Here is an 18,886-nt window from a genome sequence, read left to right on the forward strand (position 1 = left end):
GTAAGGTCTTACATATCAAGCTGTGTAGAGGCAGTAAAATACAGGATAGAAACTTCCAGAAAACCAACTTTTCAATCCACTAAAGGAGCCTGCAAAAAGACATAAGTTATGACCAAATAATTCCAGCCATCCAGGGTGTCTCGTTGCCTGTCCTGACTACGCAGCCCAGCCCTTTGGTGAGCGGGGTGTTTCCACCACCCGAGGAGGAGACACACAGTCAGCCTGTCAACCCACACAGCCTACACCACCTGCACGCTGCCTACCGTGTTGAAATGCTGGCACTGGAGATGCTGGGTCACCGATCACCCCAACAACTTCTCCCGCTCCCCCCCACCTACACTGATGATGTCAAATGGTTGCTGGGCTGGCAGCAAAGCTGGGAGATCATCATGGAGACCATGCAGCGGCTGAGCCCTTCTCATGCCCACAACCACCTGCGTGCTCCAGCCTTCCACCAACTGGCGCAGCGCTGCCCGCAGGCTTACATGCAGTACATCCACCACCGCCTGATTCTCCTGACCCTTGCCAAGTACGATGACTTTGTGAACGCGATCTGCAGTGCCCACAGCGCCTTCCACCTGACACCCATGAGTATGATGCAGTTCAACGACATCCTGCAGAACCTCAAGCGCAGCAAACAGACCAAGGAGCTGTGGCAGCAGGTCTCACTTGAGATGACCACCTTCTCCCCATGAATCTGGCCCCTCTAGGGTCCTATACGGGGACACAGGCCTGTGGTTATGGGGGCCCCTCACACAGAGGGAGTGAATCTTGGCTGGACAGATCATCCCTACTCAGTTCTCTGGTAGCCCAGACTGGCAGCTGCTCCTGGGCTGTAGCTTGGGGCCAAGATGTCTCAGACCCTAGAAGCCTAGGGTTGGGGGAGACAGCCCTGTCTGGGAGGGGGCATTGGGTGGCCTTTGGTATTTATTTGGCATTTATAAATCTATAAACTCCTTTCTTACTCTAGTCTGCCTGGGACGTCACCTTCCTTCCCTCCATGTGCAGGTGAGCTTTGAACCGATGTGGGGAAAGACTGTTATTTGCTTTAGTCTTAAGTTTCTCCCACTCCAGTGAGGCAGACAAAACAGAAAAACAAGGATGTTTATTAAGGACATTTCTAGCCCACAGCTAAGGCTCATACTTAGTTCTATGAGCCACTGTCCAGCATATATATATATATATATATATATATACATATATATATTTAATATATAAGAAAAAACCCCAGTTCAGTGACTGAGAATACTGAACATATAGAAAGGTCAAAGAAGATCATATTGACAAGCTATTTATGGGAATACTAACTAAGTCATTGGAAACATTGATAAGAGTATTTAGAATAAAATGACAAGGGAAAAAACTGGAATTTATTGAGTTGAAGATGGAATAATTGATAAGGGAGTAAGAAAGGTGAAAATAAAGTTTGGGAGTAAAGCAAGAGATCTTTGGTGACATCTGGTTAAAATCCAGGATCATAGAAGCAAAAGTAAAAGAGCTGTCTGGTCGTGTGTGTGTGTGTGTGTGTGTGTGTGTGTGTTTTCTTTGCCCATCTGTTGATTTACTTGTTTGTTACGCTGGCAGGTAATGAGTATACTTACACAATTACACTATAGGGACAAAAATGGTAAAGTATATTTGTCATGGTGTGTTTTGCTGGGTTGATGCTGCTTTGTTTCTGGATTCATACTTGGGATGATCATGGGTTGGAGGAAAAAAAACTTAGAAGGAGGAGGAGAATCTAAGCATTGATTTTCATTGGAGAATGGATTGAGCAAACGGTAAAATCACCAGAAAGACCAAGAGAAAGGGAAAAGAGAACAAGTTGCTTCAATTTTGAGAATTATTTTTATTTATTTATTTATTTATTTGACAGAGAGAGAGATATCACAAGTAGACAGAGAGGCAGGCAGAGAGAGAGAGAGAGAGAGAGAGAGAAGCAGGCTCCCTGCTGAGCAGAGAGCCTGATGCGGGACTCGATCCCAGGACCCCGAGATCATGACCTGAGCCGAAGGCAGCGGCTTAACCCACTGAGCCACCCAGGCGCCCTTGAGAATTATTTTTGCAGACAGAAGCTAGCAGCCAGGTTACATAGTAGAAATTATGACGTGAAATATCAAAAGGATATATTAATAAAACCTCTTTGTGGTGTAATCCTTTTTTTTTTTTTTTTTTTTGCCAAATTTTAAACCTTTGGGGGTAAGATTTTATTCACATTTTAAAAGCATGACATAATGAGATTTCTCTAAGGGAGGGCAAAATTTAGTCACGTTATAACAATATGATGATGAGAAAAAGACAAGAAAAGAGTGAGATTGAAAGAGCAACTCACATTTAATTTTTACATGAAATTTCAAGTGGGATATGGCCCTGTCTGAACTACAGATGAGAAAGTGGTGACTAGCACAGTTGTAAAAAAGCACAACTAGAATGAAAACACAGATTTTTAAAACCTGTGAAAACTCCCACATGTTAACTCATTCATCACTGTAAAAGAGAAAAAAAAAATACCTCTTTTTAGAAGTAACAGAGCAAAGACTATAATTGGGCCCAGAAAACCTGTTCTGTTCTTTTTATTTAATTTTGAAAAATAAAACAAAATTTTTCAAGCTTTACTCTAAATCTTTGGTTTTCAGAAACAATAATTTATCAAAAAGAGAACTAATAACAAATAATAAAGAGCTTGAGTAGAGCAACTTTAAAGTGTGTATAAAGTAAATCTTCTGTGAAATGAAGAAGTTGCACAAAGGTCATTCATAGAATGAGGAAATATTGTTCATTTATTAAAACACATGCACGGTACTTATTATGCTATGTTCTCCTGACTTTGCAAACATTGATTCATTTACTTCTTATCTGTATCTATTTATTTTTTTCTTTTATAGGAAAGGAGATTCAGCTGTATTTGAAACTAAGAAAATTTAATTGAGGGAATTGATCAAGAGCAGAACAACTAAACAAGGGAAGGTAGAATATCCCAATTAACAACAATAGAAACCTGTACCAGTTTTCAAGGGGAGGGAAAAATGAGAGGAACAGGGGTTGTCAGAGCACGTGGCCCAAGTGACCAACAGAAGCTGGAAAAACAGATCCCTCCAGTGGTAGCTAGTGTCCCTGGAGAACTGTAGACATCCAGGAAGCGATGTACTCAGGGAGGATATACATGGTTCTTAGGGAAACCGCAGAAGCAGAGGGAGTGTTGTGGGCTCACTTATATCCCAAGCCCCCGCCCCCCATCATATGTTGAAGTCCTAGGCCTCGGTTCCTTAGAATGTGACAGTATTTGAAGATAGGGCCTTAAAAGCAGTAATTAGATAAATGACATCATACAGGTGAGCCCTGAACCATCTGTCTGGTGTCCATATAAGAAGAGAAGATTGGGACACACAAAAGAGATACGACGAGTGTGTGCATATGGAGGAGAGTTCATAGAAGACACTGTGCAAAGGCAGCCATCTACACGCCAGGAGAAAGGCCTCAGAGAAAATAAACCTGCTGACACCTTGATCTTAGACTTCTCACCTCCAGAACTGTGAGAAAAATCTGTTTAAACGGCCCAGCCTGTGGTATTTCGTTATAGCAGCCCTGGCTGACTAATATAGAAGGCCTAGGCGTGTACTCTGACGACTTCTTTCCTCTAGCTGGAAGGCCTCCGTCCCTTCTGCCCATGGGCCAATGTTGCTGGAGAATGAATGTGAGGCCTTCAGGAATAGCACACTTGTGATATAAAGCAGAACAGCTGAAAGCACAGGGACAGCATGTGTTGAAGCAACCCTAAGTATTATGCTAGCTTCTCAGCCCATTTTAAAGGGAAGACAGCTCTTCAAAGGCTCAAATGCACCAACCTACTCACCTGAGATCACATCTCACTATGGTTCCAAAGCCCCTGCTGTAGCCAGTCGCTATGCTGACTCTTGGTTGATTTATGGGGTAACAACCTTCCTTTGCTATCCGTTTCACCATTTTCAGTGAGAACTTGGGCTGTGGCAAGGAATATAGTAATTGCACAACACTAATGGTGACACAGAGAGAGCGTCAGGGTTGTGTGTGTGTGTGTGTGTGTGTGTGTGTGTGTGTGTGAGAGAGAGAGAGAGAGAGAGAGAGAGAGAGAGAGAAATAAACCCTTTGGAAGGTAGTCCTAAACTGACTCAATTAAGCTAAGTGTTTCCAAGTGTTTGCAATTATAGTATCACATTGAATTTTATACTTTGTTTCTTTCTAATCCTTTTTTTGTAAGTACCCTGGTAGTATGCATTTATTTAAATTGAAACTGTACGGGGAGGGCTGAGCAACAGCATATGAGACTATTGCAATCAGACATCCTGTGGGGATAAAAATTATATTGTTTAAATTGTACTGAAAGACATTTTATCATTCCTTTCATTGGCTAACCAGATATCCATTCTTTTGCTTCGGTAGACACATCTGACTAAAATTCATCAACCCCAGTTTTGCCAAAATAATTTAAGGGAAAAACTAATAAACTGGAGAGGATTATATTTATATTAAAGAAACACTGACAACCTAGTTTCGCTACATCTGGTCCAAGAATTTGGATGGCTTACAAACAAGGCACCTGTTCTAAGTGTTAAATCCATTATCTTGCTCATAACAGACCATCTGAACTCACTCTTCTGTGATTTCTCAGAATTAATCAGTCTCCTAAGTCATGCTTGAGTGGCAGTGTTATTATCAATAACACCAATAATTTGGCAATCATACTTTAAAGTATTAAAAGACACATCTAAACTATGCTGAATTTTTCCAGACAAGTAAATATAAATTTTCATTGGAAGGTACGTTGTGCATATGAATGGAGACTTCTTCAAAACCCACGTTCCAACCAGTGACATCACTGTGGGCATCGGGCTATTGCTTTATAAATTGTGCTCTTGAGCAAATCAGTAGCCTACTAAATAAATGATTTTTATTACTTCATCAAAAATCATTTTTTTCTGCAGTGTTTCTCTTCTCCCAGCAGATAATTTGCAATATATTCTTACTTCCATTTAAAACTTTCAGACTCTGAGGATTTCTGATAACTCTGTAATAACCTTGAAAGTAAAGCTCAAATGGTCTTTCATGTCTTAGGATCCTGAAGATGTATCGCCTTTTTAATAGGATCTCTTGGTTGTTTTGCATAATTCATGGCTCACATAAGACTTTAACAAGGAAAAATGCATAGTTTATATGATGTTTTGCTGGCATCCTGCATATTGATTGTCTATTATATTTCATGTCTTGATTGCAATATTTTTCTGAAATAATTCACTTTTAAGTGGTAGAACTGTAATACCAAGAGTGACTCAGGAATCTGTATGCTAGAGGTTTTCCTATTTGCATACTCTTATCCTTTTTTATTTTGGATTACAAGGTAGAGGCATTTCTAGATGCTATACCAATATAAGACATTAAGGGAGTCCCCTTTCAACAGAGTTTCATGGTCTTCTGTTACCAATACTAGAAAATCAAAGCTTTTACTAAATCTTATTCAAGAACCTCCCTGGAATATAAACATCATTTAAAGCAAAGCTCGGACTTAGTGAATTATTAATCATGTTTAGTAAACCATTGTTACCTCCCCTTAAATTTTAATCACAGTGTGACGCAAAAATAAATAAATAAATAAATAAATAAATAGAATAAAAACATGCAACAAAAGTCAAGATAGAGAAATAATTTTTTCACTGATAGTTTAAAAGTGTATCATTTCTCATTTTTAATTTAAGCAATCAATAAGTAAAAATACAAGTAGAAAAAAATTTTAAATAAACAAAGTTTTCTATAATCTAACTTTACTTGTTTAAAAACTTAAGCTTACTAGTTTGTGGTTGAAGTGACTATTCTTTCCTAATCATTTTATTTATTTCCATTAGTAGAAAATATGTAAAAACAATGTTAAATCCACAATTGTCTGTCCTGCTCTAGCTCTTTGAGTTCTGTGGAATTCTGTTTTCAGAAAAATTTATCCTGAGTGACAGAAAATAGGGAGATGTTAAATAAAGGCTAATTATTAGGAGACCTTTTTTTAAATAAGGAAATTAACTGTGTAGATGTATGTAATTCAGTCTTCATTGAAATATATCTAAGTATATTTTCTAGGTCAGCCAATTGAATTGAATCGATCCTAACGGCCAGTTAATTCACCCTTTATCTATACTCTTCAAGTACAACAGTGCGATTGCTTCATCCTTTGGAGGTAAAGACAATCATAAACATAAGAGATCCAGGGAATCTGTGCAAGGAGACTGTTAAAAAAAAAATCACTTAAAACAGTTATGGGTTCATCTTTTATGCAGCTGTTTGATTTTCTTCTTTGTTCAAATGGTTGTATTGTTAAGTAGAAACAGCCTGAGATGACATGATTATATGAAAATGTGTGAGAAGTGAACAAATGTTCAGCTCCAAAGACAATGCGGCCTTTCTTCCCCTGTTTTGGCATATAAGAAGAGCACATTTTGACCTCAGTACAATTTGTGAGATTAGTACAATGACAGTGGAGGTAATATGCAAGCTTAACATGTCGAGAAACAATTCCAGGCCAATCATTTTAAAGGTAACTCTTTTTAAATTTAATATAAAAAAATAAAAACAGTCATCGGATTGGGAAGATTTGTTATTATATCAACATAATAGAATCTCTATTTCATTTGTCTAATATGCTTTCTTAAGGTAGCTTTATGGATTATCACATGAAAATTCACTGAGCTCCTTTGGGAAGTAAAAGGGAAATTCAGCCTGAAAATCTGATATAGTTATTTTAGATCTGTTTTAGAGCTGTGGTTCTCCACCAGGGGTGATTTTTCCCTCCAGGGGACATTTTACCATGTCTACAAATATTTTTGGTTTTTGCACCTGGGAAGGTGTTACTGCCATTTGTAGGTAACAGAGCCAGAGATGCTAATCTACATCCCACAGTGCACAGAAGAGCCTTCCCATGATTATTCAGCACAAGAGGTTGAGAAGCCCTGTTTAAATGAATTAAAAGTGGAGGCGCTGCCTACCTTTACAGAAGGAAAAGTTGCTCTGCGGAATGTGAAAACCTGTCTCCCCTCAAAAACCTTGTTATAGAATGGGCTCCGGTGTCTATAGTATCTCTGAGGGGCGCCTGGGTGGCTCAGTGGGTTAAGCCTCTGCCTTCGGCTCAGGTCATGGTCTCAGGGTGCTGGGAGGAGAGCCTGCTTCCTCCTCTCTCAGCCTGCCTCTCTGCCTACTTGTGATCTCTGTCTGTCAAATAAATAAATAAAATCTTTAAAACAAAAAAACAAAAAAAAAACCTGTATCTCTGAAAAATGTCTATGGACATGGACTTGAGAAAACAAATGATTATATGAGTTTTTCTTTCATCTGTGACCAAATTATGATTTAGAGGTAAGGTTGGAAATTTCTGAATTATTGCTGCCAACCAAATATAAAGAAAGCATACTTGTAGAAAGGACACTATGATTAGATAAGGTCGGGTGGGTTAATGTAAGTGGGAGAAGGAAAAAATAGTAGATAAAACAAGACATTTGAGAAGTATGTCCCTTACATTTTGAAATAAATGACAATGATGACAAGCATGCCCTTTGACAATGCCAGATCTGGAAATACCGTGAAGAATTTTTTTCTTTTTTTACAGAAGTTGACGTTACCTTGATCCAGTATCTTAAGCCTTAATGTTTGAAGTGGTAATGTAGATATGCTTTGGCATGTGAAGGAGAACAACTATGTTAATTTTTTCTAACTTTCAGTATTCTAGCAACATGTTGGTGGAGCACTAATGTAAATGTCGCCAAAGGATATACTTAACGGTCTACATGACGTGCTCTAACTTTGATGGACCAGAGCAGATAATGAAGCAAGTGTGTATTTGTACATTAGGCAATTTTTAGGCTAAATATCATTATGGGTTTTCCCTCTCCTTAAAAGTAGAAGGACATTTTAACAATATCAATTCTTCCAATCTATGAACATCGAATATCTTTTTCTATTTGTTTGTGTCATGTTTAATTTCTTTCATCGGTGTTTTATAGCTTTCAGAGTACAGGACTTTCACCTCCTTGGCTAAGTTTATCCTTAGGTATTTTATTCTTTTTGGTGAGGTTGTAAATGGAATTATTTTCTTAATTTCTCTTTCTGCAACTTCATTATTAGTGTACAGATATGCTACAAATTTCTGGGCATGAACCTTGCATGCTGAAACTTTGATGGATTCATTTACTACTTCTATGTTTACCATCATGTTATCTGCAAATAGTGACAGTTTAATGTGTTTATCAGTAGGGATGTCTCTTATTTCTTTTTCTCATTTGATTTTTGTGCCTGGGACTTCCAGTACTATGTTGAATAAAACTGATAATTGTGGACATCCTTGTTCAAAAGTCCACAGGAGACAAAGCAATCCACAGAAACAGTGTAATTCTTTGTCAAGCACTAACATCATTTTTCACAAAACTAGAAAAAATAATACTAAAATTTGTATGGGACCACAAAAGACCTGAAATAGCGAAAGCAATTATGAGAAAGGAAAACAAACCTGATTAGAGATAAACTACAAAACTTTAGTAATCAAAACAGTATAGTACCAGTACAAAAATAGACACTTAGATCATTGAAACAGAATACAGAGCACAGAAACAAACTCATGCATATATGTCCAATTAATCTATGAAAAAGGAGGCAAGAATATGCAATGGAGAGAAGGCAGTCTCTTCAACAAATGGTACTGGGAAAACATTTGCATGCAAAGGAGTGAAGCTGGACCACTTTCTAATGCCATACAAAAAAACAAACTCAAAATGAATTAAAGACCTAAATGGGAGACCATAAGAATCCTATAACACAGGCAATAATTTTTTGTCACATGGGCTGTGGCAACATTTTTCTAGATATGTCTTCTAAGACAAACAAAGCTAAAGCAAAATTAAACAATTGGAACTAGATCAAAATTTTTTAAAAAAATGTTTGCACAATGAAAGAAACCATTAATGACAAAAAGGGCAAATTAATGACATATCCAACAAAGGGTTAATATCCAAAATTTATATAGAACTCAGACAACTCAAAAAAAATAAGCAATCCAATTTAAAAATGAGCAGGAGATATTTTTCCAAAGATCTACAGATCAACTTACAGGTGTCAGAGTGGCTAAAATTAAAAAAAAATAATAAAAATACAAGACAAAAACAAGTGAGGTGAGGATGTGGAGAAAAAAGAACTCTCATACTGTTGTTGGGTATGTACATTGGGGCAACCACTAAACATTAAAAATGAAATACCATATGATCCAATAACTTTGTTATCAGGTATCTATCTACCCAAAGAAAATGAAAACACTAATTCAAAAAAAATATATGTAACCCTATGTTTCTTGAAGCACTATTTATAGTAGCAACCAAAATCTGGAAGTAACCCAAGTCTTCATTGATAAATGAATGTGTATATACACACACACACACACGTACACATGTATCTCAACATATATATATCATCTATGTAAATATATATGTGTATATACATATATGTGTATATATAATGGAATATTATGCAGCCATAAAAAGGACAAAATTCTGCTATCTTTGACAACATGGATGGACCTGGAAGATATGATGCTAAGTAAATGCTAAGTAAAATAAGTCAGACTAAGAAAGATAAATACCATATTATTTCACTCATATGTGGGATCTTAAAACAAAAACAAAAACAAAAAACAAACAAAAAACTCAAAATGAATAAAGAAGCAAAAAGCAGAACCAGACCTGTAAATACCGAGAAGAAACTGAAGTTTATCAGAAGTGAGTTAGGGTAGTTAGAGAGAAGGGAGTTGGGGGAAATTGGAAGGGGAGGTGAACCATGAGAGACTATGGACTCTGAAAAACAATCTGAGGGGTTTGAAGGGGCGGGGGGCGGGTGGGAGGTCGGGGTACCAGGTGGTGGGTATTATAGAGGACATGGATTGCATGGAGCACTGGGTGTGGTGAAAAAATAATGAATACTGTTATTCTGAAAATAAAAATAAATAAATAAGTGAGTTAGGTGGGGGATATTGGCAAAATGGGTGAAGAAGAGTGGAAGATATAAGTTTCCGTTTATGGAATGAGTAAGTCACAGGAATACAAGGCACAGCATAGAGAACATAGCCGATGATATTGTAATACCGCTGCATACTAACAGATGGTACTACACTTGCGCTGAGCATAGCATAAGGTATAGAGAAGCTGAACCACTATGTTGTACACCTGAAACTAATGTAACATTGTGTCAACTATACTCAAATAAAAAAAAAATTAAGACATAAGGAGAAAGAAGAAAGCCCACATTATTGCTTTCAGTTTTCAAAAATGTTTCAGCCTTTTTTTTAAGGAGGCTCCACACCCAGTGTGAAGCTTGAATTCACAACCCCGAGATCGAGAGTCACATCCTTTACTGATTGAGCCTGCCAGTCACCCCTCAGCAATGTTTTTATTTAAAAAAAATAATAATATGTAACTAGCCAAGTTAACCCAATTGGCAGAATGTTTTAAATTTACAAAGTCATCTCTTTAAATAAACTATTGTTGAATCAAATATAGTTAGGCATTCAACCTTTTGATTGCTTCTTCAAAAAATTAACTCATTAGAAATTAATTTTTGGGGTGCCTGGGTGGCTCAGTGGGTTAAAGCCTCTGCCTTTGGCTCAGGTCATGATCCCAGGGTCCTGGGATCGAGCCCCACATCGGGCTTTCTGCTCCGCGGGGAGCCTGCTTCCTCCTCTCTCTCTGCTTACCTCTCTGCCACTTGTGATCTCCGTCTGTCAAATAAATAAATAAAATCTTTAAAAAAAAAAAAAAAAGAAATTAACTTTCTACTGCTAATGGGCATCAGCACCCGAATCATGTGTGTGTAATCTCTGCCATCCCTCAGGATTAAGCCTGGCTTAGTATGTTACTGTCACTGTCTTGAAGTTTGTAACAATTGATTTTGAACAAGCGGCCCTGCATTTTCACTTTCCATCAGACCCTACACACTTATATAGCCGGTCCTAAGGGTTACCCTGGGAGAAAGGAGCCAGGAAAGAGCTGCCTTTGCTGTAAAGGACACTAGCAGTCTGCCTGTCCTTCTCCCTCTGCCCCTCTCCATTGCTCATGCTCTCTCTCAAATAATTTAGTAAGATTTTTTTAAAAAGAAACATTCATAGGGCGCCTGGGTGGCTCAGTGGGTTAAGCCGCTGCCTTCGGCTCAGGTCATGATCTCAGAGTCCTGAGATCGAGTCCCGCATCGGGCTCTCTGCTCAGCAGAGAGCCTGCTTCCCTCTCTCTCTCTCTCTGGCTGCCTCTCCGTCTACTTGTGATTTCTCTCTGTCAAATTAATAAATAAAATCTTTAAAAAAAAAAAAAAACAAAAAAAGAAACATTCATGTCCTTTTCTGATTTGATTCAAGTAACAACAGCCTCACCTCCTATTCTTAATTTGTAACCACCAAAAAATTCTATCATCCATCTATCTATCTATCTATCTATCTATCTCTCTATCATCTATCTATCTTCAGGCATTGCCAAATGTCCCTTGGGAAGCAAAATGCTGTTAACTGTGAAGTAGTGTCTTCTATGTTACAAGACCATTTTATTCCTCATCCTATCCCCAGATAGGAAAGAAAGTCAGGTGCATAGCAGACTCCTGACACCCTTTTCAATTTATTATTCAAACCAAACCAGTTCCAGAGTTAGAAGGATGCTGTTAATAATTACACTGGGAAAACAGATTTAAATCAACACTGTGTAGGTCAGTGGGGAAAATCAGTCACATGACCTATAAGCCACATATAACTGAAGATGACTGGAGAAAGCCTTTTACCTGAGCTGAGTGCAAAGGACAATTTACAACTTTTTTTTTTCTTTTTATGCTCATATATTAAGTAACTGGATCCAGTTTCAATTCCAAAGTGTTAAGAGTACTTACTTGAACTGTAGTGTGTTAGAGAGTTGGACAGCATAACAGGAAGTAATCTTCAAAATCTTGGCATTAGCTTATAGAAACCATTCTAGTACAACAGGATCTGAGGTTTTTACAGGACTTAACCAGAAGTCATTTGATTCCCAGGTTCATGCATACGGGCCACATGCTTCTCTGGCAACACATTTACTTTAATTTCTCTCAGACCGTCTAGAAGTTGGTAACAACTTTGGACATACTATTTTCTTGTAATTCTCTTTACCTCTTCATATTGGCAAATATATTTATTGTTGCTTTGTTTTGTTTTCCTAAAGACTCATTTCTAGGGCTTAATTATCCCTTTTCCCACCCCACATCTCTTTAGGGGCTAAATAGTATTGACAGCAGAGGTGAAATATTATGTTGCAGGAAAACGTTATTGCTTTACACAATATCCAATGAATAAAAAATAGTATTTGACAAAGCAGATGTCTGCATAAAGTTAGAGCAGTGACAAAGCGGTGAGAATTTTATCAAAAATATGATACTACGGGTGCCTGGGTGGCTTAGACTGTTGGGCTTCTGCCTTCAGCTCAGATCAGGATCCCAGAGTCCTGGGATCAAGCCCCACATCCAGGTCCCTGTTTAATGGGGAGTCTCTTTCTTCCTCTGCCCCTCACCCTTCTTGGACTCTCTCTCTCTCTCCCACACTCTCTCAAATAAATAAAATATTTTTTAAAAATACAATACTAGACATCAGTTTCTTTTATTTGCATATCTTCTTTTGCCTCAATAATTTAAAGCATGAATAGAATTGTTTTCTACTCAAATAGTTCTTTATCCTGGTCAGTAGAGAGTGATGTCAGAAGTTCAGTAGTAAGAAAATAATAGTGTAATATTGTTCTTTTGTATAAAATTATCTTGGTAATTTTGTATTTCAAGTAGTGAAAAAAATATTTCTTAAAAGATTATGATTTTAGTGTAATTAGAATTCTTTATCCCAGTAATAAAATTATTTTTAGTTTACTATAATTTTAACTTATTTTTTTCAGCTTTACCTTATTATAGTTTATACTAAAAATAAATTACTCATTCTAATTACTATCATATTTGTTTTTTAGGGCAATGGGTTTTTTACATGTTGAAACTTCAAAAATAAAATTAAATCTTGACAATATTCCTTTTTATTTTATTGTTCTTTATCTAATTATAAATGGTAACTATCAAATGGCTTGAAAAGGCTTTGTTTAATATTTTAAAGAAAACTTGATTCCTTTAACAAGAGAGGTTACAGGAAGTAATGTGCAATATTTTTAATCAATCAGTAGACTTGAAAAAAATCATATTTTTAGCCCAAATTAGGTGATTGATCTCCTTTCCAGTTATAGGTATCCCCTGCTTTCCGAGAGTTTGCTTTTTGCCACTTGTCTTTTACGAAGTACCCAAATTAGTATAATAATAGCTTTTTTTTTTTTTCCCAAAAGCAGAAATCCTTTTTGGATTTCTTTTGATTAGTAAAAAATAAGTATTCATAAAAATGAAGCAGCATAATGTGAACTACCAGAAAGTGGGGGTCATCTTTCAGTTTAGGAACATTTCCTTGGATCACTCTACTTTGCTCAACTTTCAGATAACGTGAGAAACCTGTTAAAGCTACAAAACTCAAATGAGCTTATCCTAGCCCCCACAAACTCTATTTTATTCACTCTAGTCTATTCCTACTCTTACTCCTCAAGTGACAATTTCTAACTCTCCCAAGTTCCACTTCAATATGTTCGAACTCTACCTATGCCTAAATTTACCTTTATTTCTTCTTCTTCCTCTACTTATCTTTCTTCTTTTTTTTTAGTTTTGTTGTTATTGTTTCTCTTGTGGACAAGTTTGGCTGTCCCCACCCTCAAACTTTTTATGGTACGTTTATATGGTAGATTTGACAATTCCTTTGAAAAATTTCATGTTTAGTTGGATTTTACCTGTCCTATTTGCAGGATAATTAGAGAAGGGGACATTGGAAGGGGTCAGGTAGACCTGGGGATTTTCCAGTTAATGCCTTCCTTTCTGTTGCTACACTGATGGACTGTTTCAGTAAACCATGATGCACCCATGTAGTCCTCCTGCCTCTCTTCCCACCTCCCCTGGTTTAAGGACAGCTTCTTGTGCAGTTCAGAGTTACCTATGATTCTCCTTGCTCCTGACTCCAAGGCACAGACCATGCTTATCTTTAGGGTGGAAAGATGTGCTGGTATAAGCTGGGATTTTCCACCTCTAGGCTACATGTTCCTTCTCACTCTACCTTGTCCACTGTTCGTACTCTGGTTGACCTTGGCCCCATTCAAAATGATTTCCACTTTGGGTGAGATACTTCCCTTCTGGGAATATGTTTTTACTAACTTTTTCTGAGATCTGCCACTGCTAAGACCTCCTGACCATTCCTATTTTCCCTTGCTGCTTTCTTCATAGTTTTGAGTCTTCCCACAAGGGCTCTACTACTCTGGGTTGATATGGGATGACTCAAAATTAATGTGAAATTATGAGGATAATCTCAGTCTTCTAGTTTTGCTGAAAAGAAGCTCAGCTTATAAGGCTTTGATTTTCTGTATTTTTTTAAATTATTCTTTTCAGTTTAAAGGAAGAAAATTAAGAAGCATCAGAAACAAAATTTCTCTGTACTTACACCCTTAATGGCTTTTTAAAGTCAATCACATAATAAATTCAATTTTTATATCAATAAATGTAAAGATCATGTTCACTGTGAAAGTGAATGTAATCTCTCTTTCCTTCTCTTTTTCCCTCTCTGTGCGTGTCTCTCCTTCTCACTACCTCTCTGTTTCTTAAGGATGGCTTGTACATTGCAAAGAACGATAAACAACGAGATAATAAATACTGAAGATTTGGATATCCGAACAAAAAAAAATCGAGAATGTTAAAAATGCAATAGATTTAAATGTCATTGAGCATTATTAAACTAGAAAAATCTAAACATTCACATTTTAGCTATGGAAAAAAGAATATTTTTTCAGTATTCTCTGTCTTATAGGTATTATACAATTATTTTTATTGTGTGTATCTTTTAAAATGTTTTCTAATTTGGTTTAATTTAAAATGTCATTTAAATTTACTTCTCAAACATATTTTCAAGTCAATGTGCAAAGCACTGAGTTAGATGCACTAAATATTAATAAACTGTGCCAAACCTCAAAATGAATTACCAATATGAGAACATATACAGGATGAAGGAGATAGTATATGGATTATTTTTTCACTGTATATTTTCTCTGCTCCACAGAAACAGACTCTACATAATCTGAATTATTTAGAAGATTTTTATTGTTATAATTCTTATTAAACTACTGAATCTGAAAAATTCTTTTATGTTTTCTAAAAATGAGGCTCAGATTCACCATGCTAGGAATTATTTTGGTCCAATTTACTGAAGATTTTATTTGCTTCTATTTATTTTTTATCAATTGCTTGCATATGCACACTTCTGAGAAAGTGTGGCCTACAGTATGTGGTCAATAAATAGTACAGATATGCAATCCCTTACTCAAAATCTATGGGGCTGAATGTGTTTCAAAATTCAGGGTTTCTATATTTTAGTAAGATAGATTGTCAGAGATATGATATTTACTGCTTGACACATCAGTAGGGTCTTGGCAGTACACAGTAATGTTTCTGAAAGGAAGTGGGTGAAACATACACACATTAATTGGAATTAAAAATAGCAAGACAACACAAAGAAAACCTTCTAAATAGCTTCGTTATAATTCCAACCATATTTTTTCATTCAAATGAGTTATAGGAAAATTCTGATTGCAAAGGTTTTAGATTTCAGAATGGCAGATGAAAGTTCAGACCTGAGGTGGGAGACCATCTTTGCAGCTCAAAACACCTTTTGACACAAGACTAAAGAGTTTTTGGAGCATTTTAAGTGCCATCCATATGTCAGGAGAGAGTACTTCGCTATAGATGTGATAAGAATCTTCTAATTCTATCTATGAGATTTGAGCTGTTTAAGCTCTGCTTTTGACTTGGGAATTTGCTTTTGTTGAAACTGCAAGTCTTCTAAGCAGCCAAAACTGTGTGCCCACTAAGTATAAAGTGGTGTTTCATCCCTTGCAAGTAGGTTTATTTTTTGCAAAGGAAGTCTGGTTAATAGAAATAAAACAATTTACACCAGCATGAAGCTGTATGTATTTGAAGTGTCAAATGAGTGGTAAGGATGATGAATTTTAGAAGACTTAGAGATTTAGAAATGAGAGAGACACCAGTTCTTCCAGTCGCCTTCTCTGCTCCCTCATAGCCCCCAAGGAATGTTTAAGTCTGAGGTAGAGAAGCATTTGGTTGTGGTAATAGTACTCAAAGTTCTGTAGTTACAGCAATATTTGTCTTTGCTGATTTTATAAGGGTGTATATGGGGTGAGTGTGTTTCACACAAATACATGTGAGAGAAAGAGAAAGAAAGAGGACAGAGAGAAGATCGTGAGTCTTTTGTACACGTCTTAGGAGATTTAAGAAATAATGCTATGTTAAATGACTATGATATACATTGTGGACATATTGAAAATTTTCCTCTCTTCCATTTATTAATTCATTAATGCATCATTCATTTATCATTTAATTGCTTATTATGTGTCAGATATGATGCTAGGCACACAATAAATCCTGGAAAAATATGGTGACTTTTTTTTGGAATATCCCACATGCCTTTTAGATCAAATGGCTGTGTAACAGCAAATAGCATTTGAGTAGTATATCCAGAAAGAGTCAAATTAAGTTCAATTTATGGCAGAAGGAATATTCAATACAAGACAGTTATTTGTCATTTTTATGCTTTCCAATTTTCTCATAAGACATAAGTTCAAGAAGTCTATGTCCATTAATATTGCAATTCCTAATTATCTATTCTTTTCTTGCCAGAAAAACAACTAACTTTTCCTTATGGAATGTACTTGACAGCAAGTTAGGTGTTTATGCTGAAAAACAGCATCTGTTCATTTTTCCAAACGAAAGCTATAGCTAAATTTCCTTTAATTACAGACATCCATGTTAATTTATTTTATACACTATTTCCTGTGTGATACCTTTTATGCTGTGTTTATATGTTACATGTTTTGTTTATTATATACATTCGGATTCAAACAAAAAAGTTAGCTTAAAAAACTCTTCTTAAAATTAAAATACTGCCCATATAGTATGTGTTTCAAAAATACCTATATCTCATACTTTAGGACTCTCCATATTTTGAGCCCCAAATGAACAACCTACTTAAGAGGATTTAAAGAAGAACAATGCTGGTGCTATGTTACTCAAAAGTCTATAATTTTCAGCAAAAGATCTGCAGGAACCCAGAGGTTCCATCAATACACCTCCAGGGCTTCAGTTGAATACAGGGCTCTCCTAGCTGGGCTTACTTAGAAAAGTTTTCAAACATTACTAATATAATAGCATAATCCTCTAAAAGCAACTATATCTGCATATTTTAAAACATATATATTTTTTTACTTTCTCTTAGTGTTTTGACTGAGGACAATATACCATGAATATGTATCCTTTTCCTGAAGATACCTGGTACAATTGTGATTTGCCACCTCTACTAGTCCAGTAATCCTTCAGCAGTATCATTGGAGCAGGATTAGAATTCCTGTGGAAAATGGCTGGCTCTTTATCCTCCATTCTGAGCTTTCAACTTGCTTCATTTCAAAATCATAAGTAGGCACACACGCCAGGTATGCATGTATGTACACAAGCATACTTGTATTTTATGTTTTGCATAAACTAAATATTAAAAAGATTATAATGTTAATAAAAGTTTAAATATATATTGCAATGTAATTTCAAATTGAGTCATTATATGAATATTTTAAATTGTTTCAAGTCAATTCAAAATCACTAGAGATAATTGGTTTTCCAGCCAATACTATAATAAATAAAGCTGCTACAAACTGGACTCCTGAATTCTTGACTGTATACATGATAACCTTGAAGTTGAATTAGTGAATATTAAGCATTTATATGCAATGCTGAATAATCTTCCTATAAAATTGTGCAAAAATCACAGTTACGGACACATTTTTTTTTTTTTTTTAAAGAATAGAGTGTACAGCACTGAGTTGAATTCTGAAGAATGGACTTTGGTGATAATGATGTCAATGGAGCTTCATCAACAGTCACAAATGGTAGGTAATGTTGTTAACGAAGGAGGCTATTTATGTATCAGGGCCAGAGGTATATGGGAAACCACTGCATCTCCTGCTCAACTTTGTTATGAACCTAAAATTGTTCTGAAAATAAAGTCTATTTAAAAATAGCAAAAGTGAAAATATTAACAATAAAAAAATTAAGAGTGTAACCAAAGCCATGTGAAAATAAGAACCATTATCCTTAAAATATCTTATTTTAAAAAAAGGAAAACTGAAGGCATCAATCTCAAGAAAGTAAAACAAATAATAAAATTAATAGTAGAAAGCCAGTGGTTAGGATGCAACTTTTAAAAATGTACATTTTTTTTTAATTTATTTATTTGACAGAGATCACAAGTAGGCAGAGAGACAGGCAGAGACAAAGAGAGGAGAAAGCAGACTTCCTGCTTAGCAGAGAGCCTGATGCAGGGCTCCATCCCAGGACCCTGAGATCATGACCTGAGCCTAAGGCAGAGGCCTTTACTCACTGAACAACCCAGGCGCCCCTAAAAATGTGTAATTTAATGAAGTTGCAAACTGAAAAAATGGAGGAATGACACTATCCTCAATTTCCTGAACTCTTCTCAGTGTCAGACCTTGTTCAGTGTTCTGAATACCTTATTGCTTTGAATCCTCAAAACAGTTCTATGAGGCTGACACTTACTTCCATTTTACATAAAGAACTAAGACTTAGAGAAAGGAGGAGTGCCAAGGTCAAACAGAAAGTAAATAGTGGATGTGGAATTTCAACCAGTTCTACTTGAGCACATGCTCTTAATAATTAAATCATAATGTCTATAATATACAAATCT

The 18,886-nt window shown here is 36.2% G+C and overlaps 1 pseudogene; it reads left to right on the forward strand.

Annotated features, from left to right (window-relative positions):
- LOC116592015 overlaps positions 1-953 on the forward strand; it is a 37,397-nt pseudogene extending 36,444 nt beyond the window's left edge.
- Positions 954-18,886: the final 17,933 nt, after the last annotated feature.

The sequence above is a fragment of the Mustela erminea genome, chromosome 1 (genome assembly GCF_009829155.1).
Source record: "Mustela erminea isolate mMusErm1 chromosome 1, mMusErm1.Pri, whole genome shotgun sequence".
NCBI classification, from domain to species: domain Eukaryota; kingdom Metazoa; phylum Chordata; class Mammalia; order Carnivora; family Mustelidae; genus Mustela; species Mustela erminea.